A 15,687-nucleotide genomic window follows, 5' to 3' on the forward strand; every position below is an offset into this window, starting at 1 on the left:
CTTTAAATAATAATAAACAAAATTTCACCATAAAGTGCAGTTTTTCTTCTTAAAAAAATAAGTCAGAAACATAAAAGGTAATTTGACCAGCTTACTCTTTAAACTCTGAGTAACATTAGCCAAAATTATTTTGTACATTAGGCTAAAACAGTGTGATCATTGAACATTTTGTAATTAGATGTATTTAGAATTACTAACGGTCACGGAAGTCCAATGATCCCCAGTAAGAGCCACAAAGTCCGCTTTCTGTAATGCATCTAATTTTGCTTGCTTTTCAGTGTGCACAAAACCATGCTTTTATCAAGGCTTCGCTCGGGTAGTCGAAATGATCAGTCGTACAGTCGACTCTAACATTTTTGTAGCTGTGATGTGTGCATCAGTGTAATGGATGTACCAGGAAATCATTCATTGACAAAAGTTCCCGTTTGCTTGGAATTGAAAGTGTGATTAAATGCGTTATTTTTTAACGCGTTATGGAGTACATGCATTGAAGCTTCTCAACTGTGCTTGTGCTAAGAAAGGGAAAATTTTAAAAATAACGTAACATGATTCTGCATTAACCTAATATTTTTTCATACGTCCCAAACCAAGGAGATGGGAAGGTAAAATGAATCAAGTAGCGCGCGTACATAGTCAGTACATCCCCTCTCGGGAATCGAACCTCGAATGTCGGCGTTAGAGGCGAAGACTCTACAATTGTGCCACCACTTTTCTATGCTAAAGTATATATTGTAGATCGGGCTATAGATATACATTTATATATATACTCGTGTATCGCAGTGGAGAAGTAGAAGTTATGAAAAGAAAAGGGAACATTTTAAAAATAACGTAACATGATTGTCAATATACAGTAATTGTTTTGTGAGTGTTATTGAATGTTGCTGTCATCAAGGATTTGATTATCATTATTTCTTTCAATCAGGCTCGTATTTGTACGATGTGTTCAAGTTACATTCCGTGTTTGTCAATCGTTGTAAAGATAAGAGGTTGCATTCATCGATTAGTTCCTTACTGCATCAATAAACAGCTCGTCTTCCTTTTTATCTGTGATGTGACAAACTGCATGCACGGGTTTTTTTTTACGCTGTCTTCCTTTAGCGGGACATTGACTTTTTCCACCGTGTGCTTTGTTTCCACAGTAGCTGCATTTATGAATATGCTTATCAGACGCTTCATATTTTTGCTGCCTTTTCAATTGTGTAATTCGGTTTTGTTCAGCTCTTTGGAACTGTTGCTTTTTATCTGTGCACTGCATCAGTTCACGTGAGCCACTCGGTGTACTTGCATCGAAGGTTCCCAGCTGTGCTGGTGCCATCTCGTACTATGTCCATAGCTTTATTTAATGTTACCTTAGTCCTGGCACTTAAAACTTTCTCTGGCAGTTTCGCTGAGTTTGTGTCAAACACCACCCTGACCATCTCATCTTCCTCTCCATAAGCACAGTCCTTCACCTGTGAATATTTACCCGTGGCAGTTTGCTATTGGATTGCCGCTGACGGATGGCCTTATATGGGCAGGCACTAAATTACAAACGCCAGCGCAGCCTGTCTATGAACTTAATTTAAAGTGTAGGTTTACATCGTGCTTTGGTTCCGAAGTAGCAGAACTCGCTTCTTATTGTTTCGCTGCCTTCTCAATTATATAATGCATGTTTTCTTGAGCGCTTTTTTGAGGTCTTCCTGGTTTTCTATGTACTGCGTGATTACGGGGAGGCGTGATGATGTCACACGAAACTCCGCCCCACTGCGTTGAAGCTCATCTCCATTACAGTAAATGGAGAAAAACTGCTTCCAGTTATGACCATTACGCGTAGAATTTCAATATAAAACCTGTCCAACTTTTGTAAGGAAGCTGTAAGGAATCAACCTGCCAAATTTCAGCCTTCCACCCACACGGGAAGTTGGAGAATTAGTGATGAGTCAGTGAGTGAGTGAGTGAGTGAGTGAGTGAGTGAGTGAGTGAGGGCTTTGCCTTTATTAGTATAGATATATATATATATAAATATAAATATATATATATATTTACACACACACACAAACATATATATATACATATCTATACATATACACATACATATACATACACACATACATACACACACATATATACACACAAATACATATATATATATATACATACACACATACATACATACACACACATATATACACACAAATACATATATATATATATACATACACACACACATATATATATACATATACATACATATCTACATATATACACACACAGCTATTTCGTATCAGTGCAATACGCTGTTTGTTAAAACGGATGACACCCGCTCTTACGTGCAAGTCTGCGTGGATATTATGAACTATCGATTTGTTCAAGTTCTATTTAAATTTTAAATAGAAGGAATTTTTATTTAGTCGACAGAAATATCTTTGGTAGGAATGGTAAAACAGACAGGAATATTATTCCTGAATAAATCAACTCAAACCTTAAACAACTTATAATATTTTGCTCTCCATAAAAATATATCCTGTCTAAATTATACAAGTTAGAAATAAAGTAAACATTAAAAGAACAAACATTCAAATTTCTTTACTCTTATGTAATTTTATATTTTATAAAAATAAACTTAGATTTTAAATATCCCAAAAGATTTTGCTCTCCATAAAAATATATCCTGTCAAAATTATACAAATTCAAATATGAACATGCTGCATAACAAAACCTGGAAATATAAATAAAATGTGTTCCTTTCAGCAATAACAAATCAAATCATTCAGTTGTCTTTGCTCATATGTCATTTTAGAGCTGGACGCCTGGCATCTTTTTTTGGCAACAGGTTCGTTTCTGTTTGGTGTGAGGTTCTGTGTTGTGGAGATTCTCAGGATGGATTGCAGGTGCTCATCAGTGAGGCGACTCCTGTGTGCTGTTTTGTTAGTCTTTATCACTGAGAAGAGCTTCTCACACAGATATGTGCTACCAAACATGCACAAGGTTCGAGCCGCATGTAGACGGACTTTTTGTTCTTCAAAGTCACCAAAGCGCCGTGCAAACTCAGTGCGCTCAGTTTATCAGCAAAGTGCGTATTTGGGAACACCGTAGTGACGACTTGGTTTAACATTACTTGGCAACAGGGAAAGTGGGGCAAGTGGTTGTGTCTCCCATAAAAGCAGCTCAATTGAAATCACTTTGTGATTGTGCACGGTAAAACGTCCGCTGAAGTGTCAGATTCTTATTTAATTCTTCTGCTTTCTGTATCTTCTTCATTGCATTCAGGTCTTTCAGGTTACCCTGATGTTTTGTTTTATAGTGCCGTCTTAGATTAAATTCTGTAATTACAGCCACATTAGCTCCACAAATGAGACACACGGGTTCAGTAAACATATACTCAGCCTCCCATCGGTTTTAAAGGCTCTATTTTCAGAATCAACTTTTCTCTTCAGCATCGTGAGCTAGCTTCGCAATAACTTGCAGCATCATAAGCTAGACTTGATTAACGCGTAAGTGTTCGGCAAGGCAGCTGAAGCGCTGCATTATGGGATCTGTAGTTTATTGTGTTACCAGCGCTTCATATACCCGGCTTTAATAACAATAATACAGTATATAAAATGATCTCGCGGGCCGGATGTGGCCCGCGGCCCTTGAGTTTGACACATATGGACTAAATAGAACTTGAAAAGATATATTTTTTCAAATGTGATTACGCAATTCAGATAGAGTTGACGCGCACTACAGCCTGCATGCCTCAATAAGTCATCCTCCCCTCGCTCTTACTTTTTTACCGCTCATCTAATGAATACACTGAGTATGGCTTTACCAAAACAATCATTGATGGCGAATAAAGTATCCATTATTCGAGTATGTAGATCGGGTTATATATATATACATATATATATATACCGCGTATCAGCGGAGAAGTAGTGTGTTAAAAAGCTAGAAAAGAAAAGGGAACATTTTAAAAATAACGTAACATGACTGTCAATATACAGTATTTGTTTTGTGAGTGTTACTGAGTGTTGCTGTCATCAAGGATTTGATTATCATTATTTCTTTCAATCAGGTTCGTATTTGTAGGATGTGTTGTGTTCAAGTTACATTCCGTGTTTGTCAATCGTTGTAAAGATGACAGGTTTCATTCATCGATTCGTTTCTTACTGCATCAATAAACAGCTCGTCTTCTTCTTTATCTGAGACCTGACACACTGCATGCACGGGTTTTTACACTGTCTTCCTTTAGCGGGACATTGACTTTTTCCAACGTGTGCTTTGTTTCCGCAGTAGTTGGATTTATGAATATGCTTGTATGTATGAGACGCTTCATATTTTTGCTGCCTTTTCAATTGTGTAATTCGGTTTTGTTCAGCCTCTTTGGAACTGTTGCTTTTATCTGTGCACTGCGCCAGTTCACGTGAGCCACTCGGTGTACATGCATCGAAGGTTCCCAGCTGTGCTGGTGCCATCTCGTGCTATGTCCATGGCTGTATTTAATGTTACCTTAGTCCTGGCACTTAAAACTTTCTCTCGCAGTTTCGCTGAGTTTGTGTCAAACACCACCCTGACCATCTCATCTTCCTCTCCATAAGCACAGTCCTTCACCCGTGAATATTTACCCGTGGCAGTTTGCTATTGGATTGCCGCTGACGGACGGCCTTATATGGGCAGGCACTAAATTACAAACGCCAGCGCAGCCTGTCTATGAACTTAATTTAAAGTGTAGGTTTACATCGTGCTTTGTTTCAAGTAGCAGAACTCATGAATATGGTTGTATATGTCTCTCGCTCGCTTCTTATTGTTTCGCTGCCTTCTCAATTATATATTGCATGTTTTCTTCAGCGCTTTTTGAGGTCTTCCTGGTTTTCTATGTACTGCGTGATTACGTGGGAGGCGTGATGATGTCACACGAAACTCCGCCCCCACGGTGTTGAAGCTCATCTCCATTACAGTAAATGGAGAAAAACTGCTTCCAGTTATGACCATTACGCGTAGAATTTCGATATAAAACCTGCCCAACTTTTGTAAGGAAGCTGTAAGGAATGAACCTGCCAAATTTCAGCCTTCCACCCACACGGGAAGTTGGAGAATTAGTGATGAGTCAGTGAGTGAGTGAGTGAGTGAGTGAGTGAGTGAGGGCTTTGCCTTTTATTAGTATAGATTAGGATTTTCTTATTGTACATTCTTATGGGTATTATAATGGGTAGAATGCACAAAAGGCTCAGAGACAGTGTCCAGGTCCATGCTTTGAATCCTGGATTCAATTAGCTGTTGAGCGACAATTCTAATGGCTGAGGTATAAAATGCTGAGTTGATGAAATAAGTCTTTTAAGTACAGAGGATATAGTGGAGAGTAAAGTGAGTAAGATGAAGAGGACTTAAATTGCAGAAACGCAAGAGATCACACAATGAACAACAGGATATTTAAAAGCATAATACATCAAAAGTATCATAAAAATTAATGTAAGTGAGTAAGCTATTTATTGGACATAATTTACAAAAATTGAATTTTATTATAAGAATGAATATAAATATTGTCAAACATTTCTTTAGAAATGCTAAATCCCCTGGCATCCTTTTGGATAATACAGCATTTCTGCATGATTACTTTATATTAAATCCTTTTCTTTCTCCAATCACTGGATAAGCATGATAGGGAAATATCTAATCTAAATAAAATGTATTAATGTATGTATTTCTTTGTTATAATGGAAGTATTGCAGTGAAATCTTGAACTTAATAAAATAATTCAAATGAAAGAGATTCAGTTAGCAATGACCAAGCAGTGAGACATCTGTTCGTAATCTCACTTCTTACTTTTCATACATCTCATAGTGTTACAGCAGAAATTCAACTTTTTTATTGTGCTCAGCATATTGGCTCCTGCAGTTCATTTTTCTAACTTCTTTGTTAGGTTCCATCATCTTTTTTGACCAAAATGTTTTAAGTGAACTTAAGTCTTGTGCACTTGATAATTGAGGTGTAGGTCCCCCTCTCCTGTGAAATTCTTGAAGATGCTTTTGTGCACAAAGCCCTGAGATTCAGTATGTGTGTCAAAAGGTTTTCAAGCTTTAATTTACTTAACTTGTGCAACAAAACTATTTTGTTCCGTTTAAAATGTGCTATTTAAAATAAAACATAGTTATTTTTAAAAAAAAGATATTTTTAAATTTGAAAAACATCAGATTTTATTTATTGCCCGATTAACACTTTTAGTTACTGTGACAAATGTAGCTTCACGGTCTTGCTCAGAATGACTTTGGCTATTTGAGATGCTTCTGTTTTACAAATGCTGCTTTCTGATAATGCATGTGAGTCTGACGGGGTGAATCTGTGCCTGGACCTGCAAAATTCAGCCTTACCAACTTGCTTTTTAACAAACTCCAGAATGTCAAATTAAGAAAATGTATCTATGAAAACTGCATCCATGAAGAAATGTGCAAAAGGCTTCTCAGCTCCCTGGGGGGGTTTATCTTCACAACTTGCTTGAAAATGTTTATGATAGAGCTCTTATAAAGACTCTTAATAATCTAGTATATATTTAGTGATATCAATAATGTCTCCTTCCCTAACAATTATTTTGCAATCAGTAAGAAGAATACATAGCCCATGCATTAATATATGTCAGCTTTGTAAATACCTCTATATAATAAGATTTGCAGGTTTTGTTTATATACATATTGAAACAATACAAACATGTCTATTTGAAAATCCCTTATTAACATATGCAAGCACTGTGGAAGCCTTTTGAATATTTATAGATATTTAAGGTCACCAGCAGTAACAGTACCTGCCTTTATCTCTGTTTAAGCATAATCACACTCAAAGTTATGCAGTTTAATAGTGGATATTAACTAATTACATACTGCACTTAAAAGTTTAAAAATAAAGATTTATCAACAGAATTGCTGAATTATAATTTTCTAGCTTGTATTATTATTCTAAACTTAAAATACCAAAAGGATAATTAATGGCAAAATTGTTTTTGTTACCAGATTCTGTTGATGATGATGAAATCCTTATTCACATTTACTCTCAGAGTCAGCTATCCAAAAGAAAAAAGGTAGCATCAAATAAAAGAAATACACATTGTGCCAATAAACAAAATTCAGTTCATCATTACAGACTTTGTTATGGAAAAACAGTAAAGGCACGAATATGTCTCCTTTCGTGTAGCACAAATAATACCGTGAGTCCAAATGTGAGCTGTGACGTCCACTAAAGCAATGAATTGTCTCCAGCACTTGCTCTTTCGATGAGTCTCTACTGAGGTCCACAGAGTTTTCTCTGTTGGTAGCATTCATGGTCAGGTTGTTGCCACAAACAAATGAGGGAGCAAAACCTAAAGATAATCTTCACATCTTAGAGGACCTTTTCTTTAATCTTTACATTTTATACTCCAGTCAAAGAGTATGCAGCAGTGGTCAATAACTAAGACAGCTAATCCATACAAGAAAAGATTCCTCACAGGTAAGCCTTTGTCTTGGAAAAGCATAGCCATGTTCTTCCTGGCAAACAAAGTCTAGATTCTTTGCAGGCTGCTCCAATATTTAAGTGATTTAGCTTTTGTGTAACACATGAAACAAACTTAAGCAAAAAAATAGCTAAGGGGTCAGCACTAAAACCTGAATGATTGGTAAAAAGAGATTGTTGCGGGTGTTTAATGAAAGGAGGAAGAAGACTGCATTTGTGGACTCACTGCAGAGCAGTGTGAAACTATAATGAGTCTTATTTGAAATGTATCCTATGGTACATAACATCTGACTTTCTAGAGGGTGATATTTTCTGATTTCTGATTTTACCTTATTATTAAAATACACTATGGCAATGTTGGCCAGCAACCTCATTCCTTTTGTGGTAGGACCTTCTGTTGTTGTGAGGTCAATATGTATGTGGGCGATGAAGCAGTAACTTTGATGAAAACTGTATCCTGAGACCTTCAGACTGTTGTTGGCACTCAGTGAGAGTCAGATAATGGCAACTAGCAGAAAACGTCACTGAACTTTACTGCTTCAAATAACTATAATTTTGGTTTCAGACGACTGGTAGCAGAAATCCTGTCTAACTGAACCACCTCTTTTGAAGGAAGCAGAGATTTGTATATTTACTGTTTTTTCTACAGATTATTGATTAGACATACAGTATCTCATTAGTTGAGTAAGAGATGTGTGATAAAAGGCGACCACCATAGGAAAAAAAAAGTTTGGTTGCTTGGTCTTTTTCTCAGTAGCTCTTATTTTATAGAAATAAATAAAATAATGAATGCACATCCATATTTAGGAGTTGTTCAGTGTTCTATATATACTTAACACTGGCATCCACTGTATAACAATAATGTAATTTAAATTCTAATAAAGAACCCAATAAGCAAACAACCTTCTGGAAGAAAATATACAATTTGACATACCATGATAGCAAATATATAACAACAAAAATTCAAAAATGAGATCATAGGACCACTAGATTTTTGTTCAATTTCTGATTTTGTTCAGATCATTTCTGAAGAACTCTAATGGACTAGCATTGGCAGGAAACTAAATTGGAAAAGTCCATAAAGCTCCTTATATTATTGTTAAAATATAATATTAATCCATAGCCAGGTCATTTCGCACTACCAGATGACCTACTGATGAACTGAGAGAATTAGCCGACTCCCATATTATCCCCACTTTTGTCCCTGATTGCTCTTCCTTGATTCTAAATAATTGAAAACAATCACGTCAGCATATTGAAACTGTACCGCTTTATTAACTGAGCAGCCTTTGATTTTTGACTGAGTGAATTTCCTTTCATCGTGCAGTTATATTAAGTTTACCTTTGACAATGAAAGTAGTGATCTTCCAGACCCTATTTTGCCATGAAGCCATTTGATTATTTCATCAAGACAAAATACAAAACTAATATTTTTCTGCTTTATTTATTTAATTGTGAAAAAAACTGTTTAGTATTTCATATGTATTATACAGGTAGCCATTTGCAATCCCCATTGCAAGTAGTTATCTTTTTTGTATGATGTAAATGTCTTTTGAATTTCTGTGAGTTTTAAACCTATTGTTTCTATATGTTCTTTAATTCTGTCACTTTATATGCATCTAAAAAAATTCAATTTCATGTTTTGTTGCCTTAACATGATTACACAAAAAGCTTAATGTTAAATCTTACATGTTTCCTTTGATTTTGCCATAAAAGTTTGTAAGTCTAGTTCATTGATCTTACCTATATTTGGCACATATCATCTATTAAGTAATAAGATATCTTTCCTACAGAATCAAGGGCAAGCTTATTCAAAGACATGAAACGGGGTACAGGCAGTGACTGTTAATAGAGTGTCAGTTTACACTTACATACAAATTGATTTGTCTGGCCTCTTCAGACAACGTGCTTCTTTGTTTTTACTGGAGATTAATTCTGCAAATCCATCCTGCCTAGATGTCCTATATTGGGCGTGCAAAGATTATTTTCTGCACAAGTTATTCATTTAAATACTGTCAGTTAGCATACAGCTTCCTTCATTAAAGTGATGACAACTGTCTTGCTTAAGAACCAAACAATATTTAGCTGATTAGTCTCACCTGTCATCATTTGAAAATGCCAGCTTTTGGATTATACAATTTAAGAGACTTTGGAAAAGGCCTTTATTAAGGTGAAAATGGTTAGTTCTAGAAATTCAGTTATTATTTCTGTGATATTTTGTAATTCAGATAACACACTCAGTAAATATTTAATATTATATATAAGAAAGCTTTGAAGTAAAGTTCTCATCAGCAGTCAAAAGTTTATATTGTAACCGCAGACAAATATCTTTGAGAGATATGTATTAGTTTTATTGTTTTGTTAACTACTTTGAATTTAAAACACTTTTAAAATATTTTGCCAGTTTTTAACGATTCTTTGCAGTATTTCTGTTGTATTTCAAAGGATGCTGCTGGAAATATTTATCTTTATTTTATACATATTGATACATATAAATATATATTATACATACATACTGTATATATATATTAGCTGTGTAACCCACCTTCCAAACTCACCTGGTAAATTTTCCAAGTCACTGGGCCTCAGCTGTAGCGCCCTAGATTGATTGAATGTGTCAGAAGTACTATATACTGTAAATAAGTACTCTTTGTGATACAATATTTTTTAAATAATTTTACAGATTTTTTTGAAATCATACAACATTCCATACAAATAGATCAATTTTACAAAAATAGGATTGAAAAACAATCAACCCCCACTCCTACAGTGGTGTGAAAAACTATTTGCCCCCTTCCTGATGTTTGTCACACAAAATGTTTCTGATCATCAAACACATTTAACCATTAGTCAAATATAACACAAGTAAACACAAAATGCAGTTTTTAAATGATGGTTTTTATTATTTAGGGAGAAAAAATCCAAACCTACATGGCCCTGTGTGAAAAGTAATTGCCCCTTGTTAAAAATAACCTAACTGTGGTGTATCACACCTGAGTTCAATTTCCGTAGCCACCCCCAGGCCTGATTACTGCCACACCTGTTTCAATCAAGAAATCGCTTAAATAGGAGCTGCCTGACACAGAGAAGTAGACCAAAAGCACCTCAAAAACTAGATACCATGCCAAGATCCAAAGAAATTCAGGAACAAATGAGAACAGAAGTAATTGAGATCTATCAGTCTGGTAAAGGTTATAAAGCCATTTCTAAAGCTTTGGGACTCCAGCGAACCACAGTGAGAGCCATTATCCACAAATGGCAAAAACATGGAACAGTGGTGAACCTTCCCAGGAGTGGCCGGCCGACCAAAATTACCCCAAGAGCGCAGAGACGACTCATCCGAGAGGTCACAAAAGACCCCAGGACAACGTCTAAAGAACTGCAGGCCTCACTTGCCTCAATTAAGGTCCGTGTTCACGACTCCACCATAAGAAAGAGACTGGGCAAAAACAGCCTGCATGGCAGATTTCCAAGACGCAAACCACTGTTAAGCAAAAAGAACATTAGGGCTTGTCTCAATTTTGCTAAGAAACATCTCAATGATTGCCAAGACTTTTAGGAAAATACCTTGTGGACTGATGAGACAAAAGTTGAACTTTTTGGAAGGCAAATGTCCCGTAACATCTGGCGTAAAAGGAACACAGCATTTCAGAAAAGAACATCATACCAACAGTAAAATATGGTGGTGGTAGTGTGATGGTCTGGGGTTGTTTTGCTGCTTCAGGACCTGGAAGGCTTGCTGTGATAGATGGAACCATGAATTCTACTGTCTACCAAAAAATCCTGAAGGAGAATGTCCGGCCATCTGTTTGTCAACTCAAGCAGAAGCGATCTTGGGTGCTGCAACAGGACAACGACCCAAAACACACCAGCAAATCCACCTCTGAATAGCTGAAGAAAAACAAAATGAATACTTTGCAGTGGCCTAGTCAAAGTCCTGACCTGAATCCAATTGAGATGCTATGGCATGACCTTAAAAAGGCTCTTCATGCTTGAAAACCCTCAAATAAAGCTGAATTACAACAATTCTGCAAAGATGAGTGGGCCAAAATTCCTCCAGAGCGCTGTAAAAGACTCATTGCAAGTTATTGCAAACGCTTGATTGCAGTTATTGCTGCTAAGGGTGGCCCAACCAGTTATTAGGGGGCAATTACTTTTTCACACAGGGCCATGTAGGTTTGGATTTTTTCTCCCTGAATAATAAAAACCATCATTTAAAACTGCATTTTGTGTTTACTTGTGTTATATTTGACTAATGGTTAAATGTGTTTGATGATCAGAAACATTTTGTGTGACAAACATGCAAAAGAATAAGAAATCAGGAAGGGGGCAAATAGTTTTTCACACCACTGTATATATATATATGAATTATATATTTTTTAAATATATTTTAAAATCTATATATATTTTTACCAGAGGCTAATATTACTTGTTCACTAGAGCTGCTTACTGTTAAACATGATAGATACAATTCTTGTGGTGTTGTTGTGAAAGACATTGCACAGAATTCCATATTAAAGGACAGGTAGTACATTTTACTTACATAGCGCCTTTCCAGTGCTCACAAAATGAGAGTATCTGGTAATTTTACAAAGATGATTTAAAGTTATTTATTCAAAGCTAAAAACTACTAAAATCTTGACTCCTCATTAGCATCAAAGCCTAAGATTAGTTCTGCCTCAGTATAAACATAAATAAATAGATAAAATAACTCTGTGTAGCGATTTCTTGCTAGTCAAAGTGCTTTACATAGTGAGTGGGGTGCCACTTCAACCACCACTTATGTGTAGCATGCGCCTGGAAGCCATTTTTGCACCAGTGTGCTCACGACACATTAGCTGTTAGGTGGTGAAGGGGTGAGAGAGATAGTTAGCCAATTAGAAACAGGGGATGATTAGGGGGCCAGAATGACCAGGCTGTGGTGGGCAATTTAGCCAGGACATTGGGATGCACCCTGGTCTTTACAAAGGAAGCCAAGGAACTTTTTATGACCACAGAGAATATGTCTATTAACAAAAAATTCGGGAGTGTGCTTCCCTTGAGTTTCTCGTATACTGAGACAGAGGAAAAGGTCATAAGAACCACTTCCAGTTTCTCAAATATTATCTCATAATTAATTGATAACATTGATTGATTTATAATCATACTTTATATTAAAATGATATTTTTGCACTTAGGGAGGTTGAAAACGGTGGTGGAATTTGTTCATGATTACATATGCATTTCCCATATTACGTGCAACGTAAACAGACTTACAGTATAGTCACCTAAAAACATAGAAAAAGTGCTAGTATTATATAATATTTGTTGCAATAATTTGCTAAAGGTAAAGCTGCATTTAGCTACATTTAATTATAATAATGGCGGAAATAAAAAATCATCAAATTAAATGTATTACTAGGAACACGACGGGGGCGTAGCAGATTATTGTTCCTATTGCATCTTTATATTTATAATGGCATGTTCAGTGTTTACACATTATTAAATGATGATGTTTAAACTGATGAGGTATAAATTAAAATAAAATTAATAATATTTATTGAAAGAATATGCTTTATATTGAATACAGTTTTTAATATTGTGTGCATATTTATATTTCCATGATACATAAAATTCGGATGGTTATTTAAATAAAATACTACTTTCAGTTGGGTAATTTTTCACAAATTTGATATCTATTTGCTTTTAATCATTATAACTATCTATACAAAATTTGAATAATTTATCTGTAATTGTAACAATTGAAAATCCGTTAAAGTACAAAGTGGCCCAAAAGTTGATAGGATTAATTATTTTTGATATAAAGCAGGTGTACAAAATCTCATTGACCTAGGTCAAAGCGTTTTTGAGTTATCGCGTTTACACAGAGACACACAGACAGATATAATTTCAAAAATGGTATTTTCGGACTCAAGAAGGCCTAAAACATTGGCTCCATCTGTTAATTTGGGTTTTTGTTTTCCTTTTTTTTCATTTGTCTTTTTTAACTTTAAAAAACACTGATTGTTGAGTGGTATTGAGAACTTAATGAGAACATGAGGTGGACAACAGTATCACCAGTATTTTTCAAAAGCACAAGTCTCTACACTAATACAGAAATATAGTGTAATCAGTTTATCACTTGTCACATATTGTGGACACAATAAAAAGAAGTGCATGTATGACCGCCATAGCTGAGTTTCCTCTTGAATATGTTATCCTTTGTGTTAGGGAGTTTTTAAGTTTTTTTTGGTGGGGGGTGGAGGGAAGAGGGGTGTAGAAAGAAAAAAGGAAGATAGCTGTTGAATGATTTTGGCAACACATCTCTCACAAAAAAGATCCTGATAAAAATAAACAGGGGCCAAGTGTTTTTTGTAAAAGCATCATGTCTAAACAAGATCCAAGATGAGAGAAAACCATTTACTATAAGATAGATGCTGTAATTCATTGAGGCCATCAAATTATTATCCCAAAGACACAGAGAGAAAAAAAGCAGGATGAAAGGGAGTGCCAGTAAAGAAACATTTACATGCACAAATACAGAGAAAAGGCACTGAAGGTACACATAATAGGGCAAGAGATAGCAAATATTTTTAAATAGTCTATTAACTAGGCAGGTACCATGGCCTATATATACACTCACCGGCCACTTTTTTATGTATACTTTGCTAGTACCAGATTGGACCCCCTTTTGCCTTCATAACTGCTGTAATTCTTTGTGGCATGGAGTCAACAAGGTGCTGGAAATATTGACATGATAGCATCACGCAGTTGCTGCAGATTTGTTGGCTGCACATCCATGATGCGAATCTCCCATTCCACCACATACCAAAGGTGCTCTATTGGATTGAGATCTGGTGAATGTAGAGGCCACTTGAGTACATGTACATAATGTGAAATGGCACATTATCCTGATGGAAGAAGCCATCAGAAGATGGGTACACTGCGGTCATAAAAAAAGAAAGTACAGTACCTGGTCAACAACAATACTCAGATTGGCTGTGGCATTTAAACAATGCTCAGTTGGTACTAAGGGGCACAAAGTGTGCCAAGAAAAGATCCCACACACCATTAAACTGCCACCAACAGCCTGAACCACTGATACAAGGCAGGATGGATTCATTCTTTCATCTTGTTGATGCCAAATTCTGACCTTACCATCCGAATGTCACAGCAGAAATTGAGACTCATTGGACCAGGCAATGTTTTTCCAATCTTTTAATCTAAAATTTTGGTGAGCCTGTGTAAATTTTAGCCTCAGTTGCCTGTTCTTTGCTGACAGGAGTGGCACCCAGTATAGTATCCTGCTGCTGTAGCCCATCTGCCTTGTGATCTGTTATGCGTTCACAGATGCTCTTCTGCATACATCGGTTGTAACAAGTGGTTGTTTGAGTTACTGTTGCCGTTATTTCAGCTCGAACCAATCTGGCCATTCTCCTCAGACCTCTGGCATCAACAAGGCAATTTTGCCGGAGTTCTGCTACTGATTGGATATTTTCCAATCATGGTCCTTTTTTGGACCATTCTCTGTAAACCATAGAGATGGTTGTGTTTGAAAACCACAGTAGATCAGCAGTTTCTGAAATACCCAGACCAGCCTTTCTGGCACCAACAGCCATGCCATGTTCAAAGTCACTTCAATCACCTTTCTTCCCCATTCTGATGCTCCATTTGCCGGTCATCTTGACAATGTCTACATGCCAAAATGCATTGAGTTGCTGCCATGTGATTACATATTTGCAATTACAAGCATTTGAACTGGTGTACTTAATAAAATGGCCAGTGAGTGTATATATCCACAGAGATAACATGCAAGCAGCACTGAGATAGTGATCAGGCTTGGAATCAAACCCATTTGTCTGTTGGTAGCATTACTAAACATTATGTCACTATTCTCTCCAACTCAAGTACTTCATAAGTGATTTCATTTCTCTGTAAGTACTGTGTAAATTTTAAGTTGCTCAGACTTTTAAGCTTTCAGTCATGAGCAAGCTTCATTCGGTTTCCCATGTATCTATGAAGAAGCTTCACATTTTTTTCTTCCATCAAAAAAGACAGAAACTCTTTGTAACCAGCAATAAATCTTTCATTATTATTATTTATTTTGTGGGCTCCCATGTGTTTTTTGAGTCTAGGAAGATGAGGGCTTTGTTTTAAGTAGATGACGCGCTGCATGGCTAATTGCATATGCAATCAGACTGCACCTTCTTCCCTTATATGGCCATGGCACATGGCCACTGGGACTTGATGGCCACTTTGTACTACTCCGCA

General features: G+C 36.2%; 1 protein-coding gene across 1 annotated transcript in view; it reads left to right on the plus strand.

Moving 5' to 3' along the window:
* Positions 1-15,687, plus strand: part of LOC120530667 (low-density lipoprotein receptor-related protein 1B-like) — a 1,848,048-nt gene that overhangs the window by 1,590,346 nt on the left and 242,015 nt on the right. The window lies entirely within an intron of this gene.

Source organism: Polypterus senegalus, chromosome 6 (assembly GCF_016835505.1).
Source record: "Polypterus senegalus isolate Bchr_013 chromosome 6, ASM1683550v1, whole genome shotgun sequence".
NCBI lineage: Eukaryota > Metazoa > Chordata > Cladistia > Polypteriformes > Polypteridae > Polypterus > Polypterus senegalus.